At 47.7% G+C, this 18369-nt stretch overlaps 1 pseudogene across 1 annotated transcript; it reads right to left on the bottom strand.

The window, feature by feature from the left end:
• Positions 1 to 4230: 4230 nt before the first annotated feature.
• Positions 4231 to 17393, bottom strand: LOC148479142 (E3 ubiquitin/ISG15 ligase TRIM25-like; annotated as a pseudogene). The gene is made up of 2 exons (XR_015871990.1): positions 17325 to 17393; positions 4231 to 5813 (listed from the first exon to the last, which is right to left on the bottom strand). The product of XR_015871990.1 is annotated as an E3 ubiquitin/ISG15 ligase TRIM25-like (transcript).
• Between the last annotated feature and the right edge of the window lie 976 nt (positions 17394 to 18369).

Here is an 18369-nt window from a genome sequence, read left to right as displayed (position 1 = left end):
CAGATCAGTCTCCCGGGAGGTGGAGCAGTGAGTACAAAGCCTCCCCTGAATAGCGGAACAGCTACCCGTCTGTCAGAGGAGTCTGTCAGTGTGTCCAGTGAGGGCGCTGGGGGACCAAGTGAGTAGCGGTTACTCACGGTCGGTGACTGCCATGGCACCCTCATCAGTATGGCGCTCTACTCAGCCACATACCCGGCGTATTAGCCGGGCCGGCCCTGCAAGCCGGCAAAATGCCGGGTAAGAACTCCTGGTACAGATTTGGGATTTTGGTGGAAAAGGGGTATTAGAATCCTCAAGCCCACTGACTGTGACATCTGCTCTGTCTGCTTGATATTGTGATTCTTTCAGTATCAATGTCCAAGATTGGGTATAACCATATTATAAGGCTACTAGTATTTTAGACCTGTCAGTCACTGGGTCATCAGCAGTCGTGCTCAGCATTCCTGGGTTTTTCTTTTCTCCACCCACAGACACCCATCACATCTCCCCCCCCTTCTCATCCTACTGTATCTTTCTGTCTACCCCTCTGTCCCTGTCTGTCACCCATAGGCAAATGCAGGGGGGGGTTATGGTTGCCTGAAAGTTGAAAAATGTTTTTTTATGATCCCCTCTGTGTCACAAATGAAATAATTAGCTTTTAAAATGTGTCAGCCAGTAATGAATGTACTGGTGAACAACTAGGAGATATGGAAAACATGCACTGTTAGGCATGCACTGATATAGACCATCTATAGGGTCAATTATTAACACTGTATAATAATACACTATCCAGTACATAAGGAGACCAATTTATAAAAGTCTATGTCCAGCAAGGTTCTTTTTCTTCCCCCCTTCAAATTTCCAAACTTTCTCCAATGCTCTGGAATGGTGGCCACATGTGAGATAAGTACATTCAGCGCAGGCAGGATGGCACTACTGCCGCATATAATGGCTTACTGCAGTGGTTCCCAAACTGTGCACTGTGGCACCCTGGGGTTCCTCGGGACACTTGCAGGGGTGCCTTAGGTTGCTGGTCCAGCACCAAATCAAATTATTTATGGTCAATGTAATGTAAATATGTGGACGAACAGAAGCTCAAACCTGTCCACCACCCCATAACTGATCCTAAGGATGACAGGGGAGCACAATTTACTTCACTTTACTACATTTTTTCTGCACAAACATTTGGCTTAGGGGTGCCATGAAAACAATGCTGTTACTCTAGAGCAACGTGATTCAAAAAAGTTTGGGAACCACTGGCTTACTGTGATCACTGGTCCTGTATATGTCAGAATTATCACACACAATACACTTTGTATGACACATATTATAGCTGGATAAGTGCTGATTCTGTCCTCTTCATGGACTGACCACACTGGCTTTAAAATCAACCATTGGAAACCCCTCTGTAGAAATCCTGCATTTGCCACTGGTCACCCCCCCATATCCCTACCCTCATCTCTCTCCCAGTCTTAAACCCTCCCCCCAGTATCTCTATCCCCCTCCTTGCCCTTGTCTTTTACTCTCTCCGTCTTGGTCTCTTCCTCACTTTTTACTTTCTCTCCCCCCCCTTTTATTTTGCTCACTCCCTTTTTGTTGTCATGTTTTTTCTCTATGTGCTCTCTTTTCCCTATCTGAATATGTGTCCTAATGACACGGTACAAATCATCACAGACATGGACGCAAGTGCAGCGGTGAAATAGGCAGTAAGCCCATGGCGGGAAATGTCTCTGTAAATGAGTGGGACGGGTGGGCTGGGGGAGCTGGCCCAGTGTGAGTTACATTCTGGACTGACGTGTTGATGGAATTGGTGAGAGTGGGAAGCAATGCACCACTATCTGCTCTCACTGCTTATGTCATAGACAGGCACCTCTTCATGACTATATAGTAGATGTCTTTTTAGTCTCTCTCTGCCGGGAAGATATATTAATGCTTTGAGAGAGATGAAATGGAGAAGTTGCTATAGCAACCAATCAGCTCCTAGCTATCATTTATCTAGTACAGTCTATAACATGACAGAAGCGGATTGGTTGCTGTGTGCAAATTACCCAACTTCTAGGTCTCTCGAAGGTTTGATACATATCGCTGTAGATTTCTCTCGGTTTCTTTTACAGTGTTTTTCTTCTATTTGGGTTTTCCGATCCCCCCCCCTGCAACACACAAACACACATTCTGTGCACTATTCCTCTGTCCTCTCTGTGTGTTTTTACCCTCTTTATTTGATTCTTTGTTGTCTTGTCTGTTTAATTTCCAGTTTGTGTTTATTCGCTATATAAGTTTTTTATTTTTGTATTTTAATGTATTTTGTAATGGTGGACATGTGCGTACAGGCACAACAACTGGCATGGGAAAGTGGACATGCATCGGGTAAATGCTGTGCTAAGTAGGGAAGTGGTTTAGTGCCCTGGCAAAGCTGGGCCATGGTGGGTCCCCCTCTAATACTTGGCCACTGCTAACTGATTGGCCATGCCCCATAGTTGGCCCCTATAATTGCATTCTCCCGGTGGGTCTTCATGCCCCAGTCCGAAACCTCGCCAGCTGATAGTGTAAAAAAAAGAGCGATAGTAATATTGTCATTTGCAGGAGAACTAGAGGTCCCAGCAAGACTCCCCCGCATGCTAGTACTTGGAGAACCACAAGTACCAGCATGCGGGGCATTAAGTTCGCCTGCAAAAGAAATATTAAAAAAGACAAGAATCACAATAAAGGTTGTAATATTTTATTACACATACACTCGCACTACATACTTACCTTGTCACTAACGACAGTCTGTCCCCTTCTCCAGTAGAATCCAGATCGGTACCTGTAGAAAAAAAAAAAAAAAAAAGAGACACTCACCTAACCCTTGGTTCCGGTCCTCTTTGTTCCATGTAGGCATCCACGGTCTTCTTAAGAAAATTAAAAAAAAAAAAAAAAACTAGAGGCACGGACCCATCAGACATACTTCCCGAATTATGCCCCAGTTGCTACATTTCCCATAAAAATGCACTGGCTGAATGTTCATTGGCTGATAGAGGTGCGCCTCCGCCTCTCAGCCAATGAGCGCTTCCCCCATTGACTTCAATGGTGGGAATGCACTTTAGTAACCTCACAGTTTCCACAAGTCAATGGGGGAACTGCTCTTTGGCTGAGAGGCAGATGCTCCTCTCTCTCCCAATGAACATTCAGCCAATAGAATAGAATAGATTAACTGCACCTAATGGTTGAGTTTCAAGCTTTTCATGACTACATCCAATTAAATTGTTTTAAGGCTTACCGGATGGTTCTCACACAATTATCCACACAGTTCCCCATGTGGCAGTAATAGGCCTATCTACCTATTAGTACTATTGCCCACCCCTATTCTAGAAGCATCTCCCACATCTGATTTCCTCCCGTATGATAGTCAGGCTCACCCCTTGATTGTGATGGTCATGAATGACCAGTAGGGACTCCTTTAGCTCTGCACGGTGAGGGTGGACACAACCCTATCCCGGGGTCTGAACTTGTCTTCCTATACCTTTATCCTTAGTTTCCAATGAGGGAGGAGGAGGGGATAGTTATGTGATATAATGTAATATACCAAATGGGGGACTGATATAGAATAATAGGGGTTCAGGGGATTGGATAAGGAATAGGTAGGTAAAAGTATATTTGTGACAAAATAGCTTCACTTAAGTCACTTTCATGTAGTATTATAGCAATTTATTAGGAACTGTGATCTCATAGATGCATATGACCTTCAGCCAGTATACTGAGCTGATCCAGTTGAAGAGCCTTTAGCATATATACAGAATGTGCCGAGGTATTGTAGGATAAGATACTTTGCCCATAGATAGTCAGAATGCCCCAGACTGAGTCACCACTACTTCTCTTAAGCCTTGAGCTTTTTGGCCATATAGGGAATATATCCTATTGTGTATCTTATATTGTGTGATGTGATTAATTTGTTCAGTTAAATCTGACTACTAACTGATAAAGTATAAAGAGTTTATAAACAATATTAGAGGTCAGTTCTGGATGGTAGTCCTCATGCCGTATGATGTATCAATTGGATATTTTGTAATAAAAAAAACTACTTTTGTACTTCAAACTTTATTTTGTGTAACTGATTATAATTGGATTGAGACTCCCCTATCAAATCTTACAGAAATGTACCTGTATATTTATAATGAAAATTTCTAACACACCAACAGGGAACAAATGCAGATTGGACACTGGACATTAGGGATGGTTAGTAACCATCGATGGTCTGACACCGATTCCTCATGATTATATCTCCCAGCTCCTGACTCACCCAGATATCTTTATACAACCGTTTTCTAACCTTAATACAGCATGAAGGGGCTCAGTGAGGGAGGCAGTGTAGGTGTGTAAGTGTCTGATGGGGTCACACAGAGAATAAAAGGACAGCTGTCCTGCCTCATAATCCAGGTATATCCTCACTCTGTCACAGGGGATATTGTCAGGTAACCAGATCTCTGTCCGGCCATGTCTCACTGAGTACTGATTATTATACCTCAACACACACCAGGACTTGTTATTATATCCAATGTGTGACTGCTCTCCTTTTCTGTCTACACTGGGGTAACACATCCCCACTCTCCAGTTATATGATTTACTGATCTCCAGGTCCCAGTAATGTCCCCCTGAGGAGAATCCCCTGGTGCTCATTACCTGACCATACAGAAATCTCTCTGGTGTTACTGGGTGATTCTGGTTTATATATGACCATGATGCAGTTTTCCTGTCACCTGATATCTGTATATAATTACTAGCTGTGGTTACATCCAGTAATAGGTCTGTAGCTTCCTGCACATAGATCCCTGTATTTATACCTGTTATTATATCAGATAATGTGTGTAATGTCCCAGAGATGAGACCCACATCCAGATCTCCTGCACCATGGACCTGGTTATCATGTCTCTCTGAGTCCTCAGTATCAAACAAGTCACCTGTGTCTGGTTCCTGTAAGACAGTCACTGGGTCACACATGTTACACAGCTCCTCAATGTGACGCATCTTCCTGGACAGCTCGTCCTTCTTTATTTCCAGCTGCTGGACCAGATCAGAGACTGAGAGTGAAACGCGCTGTTCCTGCCTGGAGATCTCACTCAGGACTCTCTTCTCCAGGTCTTCCAGCTGTCTCCTGATGTCTATAAACAGGGCAGTGACTGTCTCTGTTACACCAGCTGCTTTTCCCTGATCTTCTCTCCTGCGCTCCTGCAGACTCTGGACTCTTTACTCAGCCTTCGCTTTCTTTGTGGTCAGTTTCTGCAGAACATTTCTCAGTTTTTTCTTCTTCTTTTCAGAGGCCTCATCCAGTGTCTGCACCAGGTGTCCCCGATGTTCTCCGGCCAAACTGCAGGACACACAGATACAGGCAGAGTCCTCAGTGCAGTAATATCTGAAGAGCTCCTTATGGATGGAGCATTTCCTGTTCCCAAGGGAAGTGGTGGGATCACATAAGACGTGTTCTGCTGACTTGCTGTGTACTCTCAGGTGTTTATCACACAGAGAAGCCTCACACAGCAGACAGGTTTTAGCAGCAGGTACAGGAGAGTCCACACAGTAAGTGCAGAAGATCACAGTCTCCTCCGGATCTGGCCGAGTAGTATGGAAATTCTCCACTATGTTACACAGAGTTATGTTCTTCTGCAGTACAGGACGTCTCTTGAACTCTGCTCTGCATTCGGGACAGGTATAAGATTCTGACCATTCCCTCTGTGTATCCAACATACGATCAATACAGACCCGGCAGAAGTTGTGGCCACATCTCAGGGTTACAGGATCTGTATAAATGCTCAGACAGATGGAACAGTCCAGCTCCTGTCTCAGATCAGCAGACGCCATCGCTGGAAGTAGGAGAGAGAAATTAAAGTGAAAGTCTCTGAAGCTCAGATACCAGTGAGGTCACATTCTGCAAACAAGGCGAGGCTGAGCTGTAACTCAGATTATAGCTACAGACTCAGTTACACTTAGGGACACATCTAATACATAAAAAGACAGAAAATATACTTTTGCAAACAGGAAAGATCATTTAAATACGATTAAATGTATTAATTGTGCACATTTTACACAAGTTACAGTATATTATTTTCAAAAATGATACCGCTTTTCCACCAAAGTCCAGACAGGGACACTTAATACAGGTTTCAAGCATTGTCACAGCGGCTTTAACCCTTTTTAAACCACAGGCTGGACCCAGGCCTGCCAAGAGCTGCGGCGGGCCCGGGTAAAGGGGGCATGGCCTAATCGCGGGATGCATGGCCAAGCACCCTTTGAGAAAAAAAAAGTTTTGCGGCGCTTCGCACTGGCAAGGGGGGCGCTCTGAGCCTTACCCTGGTTTTACCTGTGTAGAACCCTGCTCATCGACCCAGGAAAAAAGCAATCAGTACGATTTACAGCCAGCCGCATGGCCGGCGGTTCAAATCCCGACAGCGGAACCCCGGCAGTGAAGATCTCGACAGGTGAGTATTTCTTCTATTTACTAACCTAACCTCCCCCGCCCTAACCCTCCCTTAGGGGTGCCTAACCCTAACCCCCAAGTGCCTTACCCTCTCTAAGTGCCTACACCTAACCCCCCCCCTTCCCTGCAGCCTAACCCTAAGTCCCCCCCGGGAGCCCCTAACCTAACCCTCCCCCCCGTGTGGCTGTCCGCGCCCGGCTTACCTTCGATCGGTAAGCCGGGTGTCAGGCTCCCGGCGTAAGTCTAATGACAGGCGATTAGACTGTCGGGATGCCAACGGTTGGCATTTAGACCGTCGGCATCCCAGAAGAAATCAGTGGCAGATCTAGACTTTACTTTTAGGGAGGGCAGTTTAAAAATACTGACTCCTCCCCTTTCATCTCATTACACCTCCCACTTACAGTCCTGCCCTCTCCCACTTTCAGTCCTAACTCTTTTGGGCCCTGCACATCCCTTCTGGCACTTTAATCACTTAAGCAATTTTCAAAACGCAGATGGCAACATTTTGGGAGAAAGAAAAAAAAAACCTCTCAATACTAACGATTCTTAATACTGAAATATATTATAGTTGAGCAAACCCGGTCACATAGTGGGAGGTATGCAATGTGCTGGTGGCATCAACTGCATACACACAGGACCTGTGGCATCAGCTGCATTAACAGGAGATTAATGCAGGGAGATATGTGAGTGCAGCATTACCTGCAGCATGGTGACCAGTTCACATGGGCTGAGCAGGGAAATGACAGGGAGGTGTATGAATACATTATCGTGTTATTAGCATCAGGGCCAACTCGAGGTATGTTCAACCAGTGCGCACACCCCTCCCAGCCATTCCCGATTTCAGCGGGACAGTCCCGTTTTTCGGGCACTGCATTGCTGTTCCATCCATGGGACGAAGTGTCCAGCAGGCAGTCAGGAGGCTGGGCACCTCCACACCTGTGGCGGTGCCAACCCGGAGAAGAGTGGATGCCGCGCGCATCCATTCAGTGCAGGGAGAGAGCTGGGGGCAGCCCAGCTACTGACATAGTGCTGCGCTCGCCCCCAGCCTGACGTTAAATGGGAGGCATACCATACGGACATGCCCCCAAATAGTGTCATTTAGGGGGGAGTAACCTATGGTAATTAGGCCACATACCCTTGGTTTGGGGCATCCGTGTCCCTCGCTGCACAGGGCATGGCTCTTGCTGGAGCCGACCCCGATTAGCATTACCTGTAGCAATATGACCACATGGTAGGTGGTCAGCAGGTAAATGACCGGGAAATGTGTTGGGACATTATTATTACCTGCAGCATGGTAATCACATGGAAGGGTGGAGCAGATACATTATAGGGAAATGTGTGGGTGCATTATTATTAGCATTACCTGCAGCATGGTGCCCACATGTCAGGGGGGCAGCAGGGAGATGTTTGGGGGCATCATTACCTGCAGCATGGTGCCCACATGTCAGGTGGTCAGCAGAGATGTGTGGGGGCATCATTACCTGTAGCATGGTGCCCACATGTCAGGTGGTCAGCAGAGATGTGTGGGGGCATTATTATTAGCATTACCTGTAGCATGGTGCCCACATGTCAGGTGGTCAGCAGAGAGATGTGTGGGTGCATCATTACCTGTAGCATGGTGCCCACATGTCAGGTGGTCAGCAGAGAGATGTGTGGGTGCATCATTACCTGTAGCATGGTGCCCACATGTCAGGTGGTCAGCAGAGAGATGTGTGGGTGCATCATTACCCAGCAGGGAGACGTGTGGGTGCATCATTACCTGTAGCATGGTGCCCACATGTCAGGGGGTCAACAGTAAATGACAGGGAGATGTGTGGGGACATTATTATTACCTGTAGCATGGTGACTTGTCAGGGATTCTATAGATCCCCTTCAGTAGATGTACCTGGAAGTGATGTGAAGTGAGGGCGGAGGTCCTGTTCCATGTCCATAACGGTCACCAAAAGACGACATTTGTCCGCACGCCACGCTTCGGGCAATGTTGCTCACATTCCCCCTCTATGTCCATATCGATAGTAACTAATGATGTTGGACAGTAACTGACGACATCATGGTACATCTACTGAAAAGGTACACTACCATGCTTTTTTGGCTTCATCTAGCTGTGGCCATTGTTGTAAAGAGTGCAATGCCTCATGGGATTCGTAGTTTCTCTTTTACTGTTCAGAGTCTAAGCAGTAAAAGATAAACTACAAATCCCATGCCACTTCTCTTCCTTCTCTGGTTGGCCAGATGCCTGGGCTTGCTTGTCTCAGCCGGCTGGTTTGTGGCCGGTGCGACCAGGTCCCGGCTGGCGACCACAGTGCAACACACTCCGGACTCTGCTGCCTGCGGCTGCAGTATCAGTAGGTGAGCAGGGCTAGGGCTGTGCCCTGATCGCCCCCTCCTGGATCTGCCACTGGAAGGAATCCCAGGTCGACCTGGAATTTTTCCTAGGAACCTCTTCCACCGAGCCCGTGACCCAGGTTGACACTGCAATAATCCAGGTTTTTGCTGTGGCGGAGAAGGGGTTTTACATATATTTAGTTTTCTGCAATTTTAGGATAACAAGAATATTGAACACCTAAAAAATGGTTTATTTATTTGTTAATCTCATAGTATGCAGGCTAAAGATGGGGTGATACAATATGTCCTACTACAAGCCATTCTCACATTCAAGATGCAAGATTCCTGTGCGAATGCTTCAGTCCTGTTCAGGGATGTTTATACCCATTTGTCCACAAATAGGTATAAACAAACCTTTGTATTCCTGACATGGTAATATCATTCTGGGTGATCTCTGGGTGATGGCAGGTGGTAACAGCAGTAACTGGTGCTGCACATCCCCACAGAGTGCACCTCCTGACTTATCCAGGCCCCGTCAGTGACTACTGCGTGCACCAGTTCCTCAATAATAGTGCGGGTGCCATTATGTGGCAACTTTCTGCCCTATTCCATGGGTATGCAGTCGGGAAGCCGGCGGGCCTAATCCCGACAGCCGGCTTCCCGACTGCTTAATCCCGGCGACGGTTAAGTGACAGGTGGCTAGGGGGAGGGAGGGTTAGGCACCCCTAAGGGAGGGTTAGGATGTAGAATTAGGTTAGTGAATACTTACCTGGGGACGATCGGGACTTTCATCCTTGTCGGGATGCCGCTGTCAGGATTTGAACCACCGGCCAGGGGTCCGGCGGTAAATCATACCGATTCCATTCCATGACCTGTAGAATGGGGGCGGAAGCCATGGCTACATTGGAGAAGCCTTTACAGTCAGAAAAGTAAAGTGAGAAAATCTTACAAAAACCATCAATATGGTTTCATTCAGTACCCAGGTGTCAAAATAGAAAACCTAATAGGCACAATGTATTGCTCACGTCCACTTTATGGGCCCGAATCAGATTTGCACCCAAAGCCGATGTTCATCTAGTTACGTGATTTTTCTGCCATTTCTGCTGGTGCGATTGATAAGCACTGCATCAGAATGTCTTGGAAAAGTGCTTGGCGGGGACTGGGGAGGTGACGTTGGTGATGGTCCATCCTATCGGTGTGTTTTGAGAGTGGCGCGGACGAATCGCTGAAGTGTATGCGTACTTAGACGCTCAATCGCTCACACAGGCGGCCATACTCCGATGGAAAATCTGCACCTGCCATAGGGCTGGTGCAAGTTTCGATGGTGCGACTGATGGTGGCGTCTAAGGTGCACCAGATGGTGTTACAGCGTCTAGAGACGCTCAGAGGGGGCATCGGACATTGCAGTCATATGAACAGAGCAGGAATATACTCCTGAGATGTGACATAAAAATGATTAGAATAATACATAGAAGATAATTATAACTTCTAAACATCTTTGTTTATTGTAATCATTTTTACAGTTAACACTCACCAGTTTTGTGGAGCTCGCTGGGACTGCAGGGAGATGAGAGATGAGGCAGCAACAGCTCAGCCTTGCTTCTGTATAGTCAGACACTGCTTGCTGAGCTGGGGGCAGGGCCACACCACCATCAGTAAGCTGCACAGAAAGAGCTAATAGAGGCATAACTAAGTATGGGGAGCGTGCCTTGAGCACTGATGGACATGTGACCAGGAAGTGCACTGCAGTGTTTAGAGAGCGGAGCTCAGTCAGCAGCAGCAAGAGAAGACAGTGATACAGGTAGGAGAATCAATTGACACTGATGCAGTGGGGGGGTGGGGGGGCAGGCTCCCAGCACTCAGACCCACCCCCATGTGACGCATCTCAAGGTCAAGGATATATTAGATGGTAAGCTGAGATTAGATACTCCTAGGCAATGTGTTGAATGCTAAGGTTTAGATAGCATAGCGGGGTTAGCGTTAGTTTTTTTTTGTTATTTTTTTTTGGGGGGGGGGTTAGGCTACCAGAAGAGTGGGTTAGGGGACACTGGGTGCGATACCAACCATTGGGATGCCACTGTCAGTATCTGACAGGAGGCGTTCTGACAGCCGGATTTACATACCCATTACCAAATACAATACTAATGACAAGGTAATTCAAAAACCCCATAACATATTATGCAGAAATATCTGCCAGTAACGAAAGCAACCAAAATTGACAATAGCATGGACTATTAAACCGGACGCAATAAAATGAGAATTAGCATAGAAAAAGGTAAAAATGGGGTAGGAGTGGAAAAGGAAAAATAAATAGCTGGAATTCACAGTTGCACTAAAAATGAAATGAAGAAGAGCACGGCTATGATAACTACCTGTGGAGGTGTTGGGTCCAAAACGTGCAAGCCAAGCGTTCCAGGTACGAGCGGATTGAGTTGGGAAGCCATGAAGAATGCTAGCGATATGCTAAACTGTATACATTTGCCAGATTTTATGGATTAGAGCGAGGACTGAGGGCAGGTTGGAGTGTTTCCAGCTAAGGGCTATAAGGTATCTAGATGCAGTGAGTATATGACCCGTAAGCTGCTGAGTATATCTGGGCACAACAGGAATTGGGCATGGAAGCAGAGCATAGAAAAGTTTGGTGGGGAGGGAGACCTGTGTTACAGCAAATATTAAGGGGAAGTTAGGAGCAGCGGCAGTTCCTGGGTTGGAAACTCCAGTGGCTGGTTATGGGTAGAGAGAGAGGGGGGCCGGCTACCGACCGGTTACCGCGGGGAGACAGAGCCGGCGCTGTCGCTGTTGGCCACAGGCAGAGGGGGGGTGCTGCACTTACATATACAGCCGCCGGGAGACGGTACAGATACAGGCGGCCGCGGGCGGCGAGGGGGCTGGCACTGTCACTGGTGGCCGGAGGGGGGCTGCATGGACATCTACAGCCGCGGAGGGCCGGGGCCGACAGGGCCGGCCAGAGGGGATGCTGCACGGACAGGGGGAGATGGGAATGACAGACACAGGCGGCCACGGGGTCGGGGTTAATTACAGCCATTGGGTGTCAGAGGGCACCAGGGACACATACAGATGAGCCTGGAGCGGGTGGGAGGGCTCTGTGTGGAAAGGATGCAGACAGATGGGGGACACGGACAGGGGAAAAGTATCACTTTCCGAAAAGATGTCTTCGCAAAAATAGCATCTATTCGGTAGTGATACTTTTGTAACGGGAATGATGAATAGCATGGATTCTTAACAATGAACTCGTGGCGAGTTCAGAACTAAAATATCACTCATGATTAGCATGAGGAATAGACCCCATTGTCTTGCGACATTTGTTTTGATGATTATAATATATAATTCTTTTGTAGCTCATATCTGAAAACTGATTGAATGGGGTTTGTTTGTTTTTGTTTGTTTTTTATTTTTATTTCTCCCTTTTTAAAAAATGACAGTCAGACTTTACAGTGGTTTTCCTGGCTCGTACGTTGCCGTCACGTATGTGTCAATTATATTCATGTTAGGGATGGGAATCATTTGATGTTTCATCGGAAACATCGGTTAAATTGTTTCGATGTTCGATGTTTAACCCTGCAATGTTTTTGATTCAATGTTTCATTACCATCGCAAGATTTCTCCCCCGATTTTTTTCCCTGCTTTTCCAATGTTTTTTTATTTTAATTTTTTTGTAACACTGTGTGGTGGTGTCACTGCTCTGGGCTGCCAGCTGGCTCTCTCCTTGTATTATAGTCAGTTACAACTTAAGAATAGAGTTCAAAACACTGACTGGGCTATGGCTGCTGTGTGCATGCTGCTGCTGGGGGAGGTGGCTGACAGAGTGACAGACACTCTGGTCGGCCAATTAGTCCCACCCCTGGCTCACTGTCACTCGTACTGCTCTCAGTGAACACTGGTTGGCTGTCGGGGTGTCTGGCTGCTGCAGCTATTGGTAACTGAGCTGTCAGTCTCACAGTGTCACTGTCAGGCACTCACTGCATGTGCACTCTGCATGTGACAGACCCAGCGGTGCCTCAGTGTCTGGAGTGACATCATTGGTGAGGAGCTTAGAGGGTAACAGCTAGATCCCCTTCCGTAGATTGACCATGACATCATCAGCCAGTGTCCAACGTCATTCCCTACCATCCAAGTGGGCATAGAGGGGGAATAAAACCATGTGGCGAGTGTAGCGAGCCACCGTGCCCGAAGCGTGGCGAGCGAAGCCAGCAGTAACACACAACACTAGTAGTGACGAGTACTGACAATACAAATAAAATGGCACCACCCAAAAGTCATTTGTGGAAACACTTTGATAGGAAAGATAATGAGCCCAAAACAGCTATTTGCAGATACTGCAGCAAGAAAATAAAAACATGTGCAACACATCTAATTTAAAATGCCACCTTGAAATCAAATACCCTCTTGTGCTGCTTTGTGTATGTATGTATATATATATATATATAGAAAATATATACATACATACACACTGTTTGCCTCCATGAAGATAGCCATAGTATAAGTTTATTAGTCTATTAAATGTTTAAATACAGTTTACTTAAAAAAAAAAATAAGTAAACATCGGTTTCAGAGAACCAATGTTTATATCTAAATAATGTTTTGTATTCAATGTTAAAAACATCGGTACTTCCAATTTTTTCTTTCAATGTCCCATCCCTAATTCATGTGATGTTTTTATCACCACATTTTTTTTCACATGTAAAATACCTTTTCACCGGGGTATTATTTTTTGACAAATCATTATAAGTGATATTTTATTTTTTTTCAATAGAGCACCGGGTGGTTGAAATGGACATAACAATCGGGCAAAAATATCATCGCCTCCTACGCCAACAGCTACAAAAATATTGCCAGCCCCTGCGGGTCACGAGTAACCCTCTTTGTTATGCCAGATGTAGCAGTTCAATGCTTTCTTGTGTCATCTTGGTCGCTCTGCGCTTTCTGCAGAATAAGCTAGACTAAATAATCAGTGTCCACACAGAGATTCCACCGCTGACTAAAATGGTTGACCGTGATACATTTCAGTGCGTCTGGGACGTTACAGATCAGGCTGTCACAGAAAGAAAGTTCCAGACTGATCTCAGTCAGGCACCTGAGTGGGTACTTCGGGCATTCCTGTTGTGTCTCAACTGGTATGCAGTCGGGAAGCCGGTGGACCTAATCCAGACAGCCGGCTTCCCGACTGTCATATCCCGGCAAGGGTCCAAACTCCTGTCATTAGACATACACCGGGAGCGAGACATCCCGATCGAAGGGACGCCGGGCACCGACACCCGCGTTTTGGTGTTGGGTTAGGTTTAGGGAGCAGCCAACTGTAATTTTCAGTCAACTGTCAGTTCTACCCACATGCCCACTTCTGCAGTTGCCCTCAATGTCCACTGTCACCAATGCCAAACAGTGCAGAGCTGCATGCACATACATTACATTATACTTAGACACAAGGGCATACTAGCATAAGTGGTACTCCCAAGTCCTAGGGTACCACAGGGGGTAGAAACGGGATGCCGTTGTCGGGATTCCAACCGCCGGGCATGGGTCCGGTGGTAAATCATACCGATTCCGTCTCAACCAATGTCTCCTAATCTGGAGTCTGGCTGTCAGAGATCCTGGGAGCACACGTGACTCCTTTGTGATGCGGTAATCAGTCACATGGCATAAATGATCCCAGAGGCAAGGTGGAGGCATGTGGCTATTAGGTAATAATAGTGTGTCAGGAAATTTAGGAGCAGGATTTTTCCCAACTCACTATTACTACCCAGACTACACTACATTGCTTCATGTCTACATAGAGTTATACAGCTGTGCACTGAAACGATGATTTATTGGTACTTGTGCAAACCACTTGCCACAAAACTGGGAGGATGGAGATAAAGGATTAAGACCCCAAGGCTATTAGTAAAGACTGGCACATAGGTGATGCAACCACTTAACTGGAGTGGTTGCATGGAATGTGACTGCAGCCAGCTGTGCTTTAGCCGACATGGTCACATCCTAAACAACCAGGGACGTATTTATAATGGGTGCACAAGGGCCCGGGGGGGGGGGGACCCGCACTCCCTGCACCCATATTATACTTACCTCTCTGGAGTCCCACATCAGAGCCGGTGTCAGCGCTGTAAAAACATCTGGATAATGGCCACCGCGGCCATTTTCCCAGTGAACTGCTCATGCGCTGTAGACTCTGGGCACACTCTAGTGGCCAGAGTCTAGAAGTGCGGCGCTGGTCGCACATCACTTACTGCGCTGCCGGCCGCCGGTCTGAGAGGAGGGGGCCTGTTACGGAGACTGCACACGGGCCCCCTCCTCTCTAGAAACGCCCCTGCATGCAACTGTGCTGTCCCGATGAGTCCCCCGGCTTTTAAGGAAGAAATTCGTTCACTTGTCCGTCCTCCAATCAGATTTCCTGGCCCCGGTTCCATCGCCCATCTGAATAAGATTAGGTTTACTCAGATGGGCGATGACTGCGGCCATCATGACCAGGCGATCTGGTGTTGCATCTTCAGACTCCGCACTCGTATCTGCGATGCTGACAGAAGGAGTGTTTTATCTTCAGACCCCCCTGTGGTATTACCATATATTAGGGGATGAATGAGGCCCTTACCAGGAGCAGTAAGGCTTCACTTCGTCAGGCCAGCGTCAGGCACATGCCTGAACTAGACAATGCTGCATGATATGTTGTAGTAATACATTGATGGGCATCATTACACTGCATAATAACCGTGTCTCAGAATATAATGTTGCTGGTTGTCTCTGTACACATTCAGCCTTCTGACACTGTCGGTCTGTTCCGAGATGGACGCTAAGGTCATCACAGCTGCGAATTTGTAGGCAGCGGCTGTGCGAAAATACGCAAATGTCACAGATGCCGGGATTTGTGTCGCGACACTGACTGGCGGCTTTGCAAATCCAGGCGATTAAGTAGAAAGTACACAGACCCTTCTATAATCGGTAGTAACCCTATTGTCGCGCAGAATGACCGTGGGAACACAGGAGCCATCCTTACTGCGTACGGGATCGCAGACGCAAGCTGCAACATGACCCTGAAATACTCCTCACTTACAGCTGGAGAGTAAGAGCAGTAGCGCAGCCTGTCCTGTACAGTCCTTTGTCCTTTTAATCAATAAATCCAACTGTCCTCCAGTATTTAGTTCTGTTATATTTACTTACTTTTAAAAGAACTTTGATCCTGGCCAAATACATTACTACAGTAAGGGGAGGGGGCACCTTCATTTATCTAACTTCCAAAAAGTGAACGTATTCGGATTTTGACAGCAGGAAGCTACACTGCTAAATAGTGCTGTTAGTGCTCACTGGTGCAGCGGAATCACTATGAAATACCGCCTGCCCTGTGGCCAACAGTTCGAATCCCGTCAGCGCCTGGCCGACAAAAGCAGAGAACCCGGCAGCGGAAGCCCGACAGCGCTGGAAATCCCGTTCGTGGATAGGTAAGTATCTACTAACCTAACCCCCTAACCCTCCTTAGGGGTGCCTAACCCTAACCTCCCCCCCAGGTGCCAAACCCTAATCCCCCCTTCTCCGCTGCCTAAACCTAAGTCCCCCCCGGGGGTGCCTAAACCTAAGTCCCCCCCGGGGGTGCCTAACCCTCCCCCTAGCCTAACCCTAACCTCCCGGGGGGGTGCCTAACCCTAAGCCCCCCCCGGGTGCCATAAACCTAACCCCCCCGCGCTGTTGTCCGCTGGCGGCGCCCGGCATCTCTTAGATCGGGATGCCGGGCGCCGGTCTCCCGGCATCGGGTAAATGACAGGCGTCTAGATATAGACGCCGGCCATTTATCCCACGCCGGGATAAAGCAATCGGGAAGCCGGCTGTCGGGATTAAGACAGTCGGTTTTCCGATTGCATCCCGGTGCAGCCATCCTTGCACCACACAATCTAGGATTGCTAGGGTAATATGGTATCCGATACCATGCATTAGGAGCTTATTAATGAATATGTACCTATATGCTGTATAATTATTTCCCCAGCTACCTCTGATTGCATTACAATTATTATTCAAATATAGCATTCTAAGGGCAGAATTCCATTGTTTTCGCGGCCCGCATCTCCCGTCTAAAGTGACAGGAGATGGCGGGCCGCTATGCAATTGTTCCAGATTTTCGTGCTGATCGCGCCCAAAGTGGTCGGGTTTAGCCGCGTAAAGCAGCTAAACCCGACCAAAGTGCTGGGCGCGATCGCGAAAAGTGATGTTTGGGCGCACAAACATTTCACTTTTCGCACATTTCAGCTCTCATCCCCCAGGGGCTGCGAGCTGAAATGTAGAGCTGGCAGCTGATCGTGCCCGACAGGAGCAAGAATTGAATAGCTCCGTCGGGCACGATGGGGGCAGGAATCAATTGAATTCCCCCCCTAAAACAGACAAAGGCATCATAAGTCTGTCAGAGAGCAGTTAAGAATGTGCAGGCACCCTAGTATGAGAGGTAATGATTGTGGATAACTGTCATCCTGTGCATGTAGCATTTATATTGCTGCTTCTCTCACCCCATGCTCTGTGATGTATATATATATTTCCAGCTATATGACAGTGCTAATACCTGACCTGGTGACCTCACCTGATGGCTAATAATCTGCAGTCAGCTCTATCAGTGACAGTGCAGTCACACATGAAACAGTCACAGGACAACCTACCCTGCTTGCAGCGTGTCCTGCAGCAGCCTCTTCACACGCAGGGAAGGAGTGGGCGTGGTTGAGCTCCAGTGAGTCAAGATTCTGATTGGTCCTGATGGCTGCAGTGTGGAGAGCAGTCTCTGGGTCCTATCTCCCGCTGTGCTCAACACTGGGTAGAAAAAAATATCTTTTTAAATCAGGAGTCAGAGCCGTAATGCGCCCTCTGCCGGCCCTGTCTCAATTAGCAAGTGATGTCACAATGAGGGGAGGGGCTGTCAGGACCAGGGAGTAGCCCCAACAGAAAGTGGATGGATCTCTTTCAGTTTTTGTACCTTGACGTCATCAGCTGCTGCAGACCCTCCAACATGACCCATTCCATTAGGTACAAAATGCTCTGCTCCTGGACTTCCCTCTTAATTTATGATTGCAGCCACCTGTGCTGAAATACCTGTCTCAGCAGTTAACTAGTTCAACACAGGTGACTGCAATCATAACTTAGGTGGGAAATCCAGGAGCAGAGCATTTTGTACCTGATGGGAGGGGTCATGTTGGAGGGTAGGCTGCTGTCCAACGTCATTCCTTACCATCCACGTGGGCAGAGAGGGGAAATCTAAACTTGTGGCGAGCGAAGAGAGTCACTGATCCCGAAACGTGGCGAGGAAAGTGAGCCCGCGAGGGGACAAGTTTCTTTTTTTGGTGGACTGTATGGGCAGGAAACCACATTTCCCAGGGGCGTATCTATAATGGGTGCAGGGCACACAGGCCCAGGGGGGCCCCGCACTACACACCCTCCTGCACCCATAGTTTGACTTACCTCTCCGGAGTCCCACGTCGGGCGGGGGTCCGGCACTGTAAAATCGACTGAAAAATGGCCACCGCAGCCATTTTCCCGGTGACCTGCGCATAGTCTATAGACTCTGGGCGCACTCTAGTGCCCAGAGTCTATAACTCCGGCACTGGCCGCGCACAGCTCAGTGCGCTGCCAGGCAG

This window comes from Taudactylus pleione, unplaced genomic scaffold, assembly GCF_031769625.1.
Source record: "Taudactylus pleione unplaced genomic scaffold, aTauple2 ptg000634l, whole genome shotgun sequence".
NCBI classification, from domain to species: domain Eukaryota; kingdom Metazoa; phylum Chordata; class Amphibia; order Anura; family Myobatrachidae; genus Taudactylus; species Taudactylus pleione.
The sequence above is the reverse complement of the archived record's forward strand: the minus strand, read 5'-3'. Positions and strand labels throughout refer to the sequence as shown.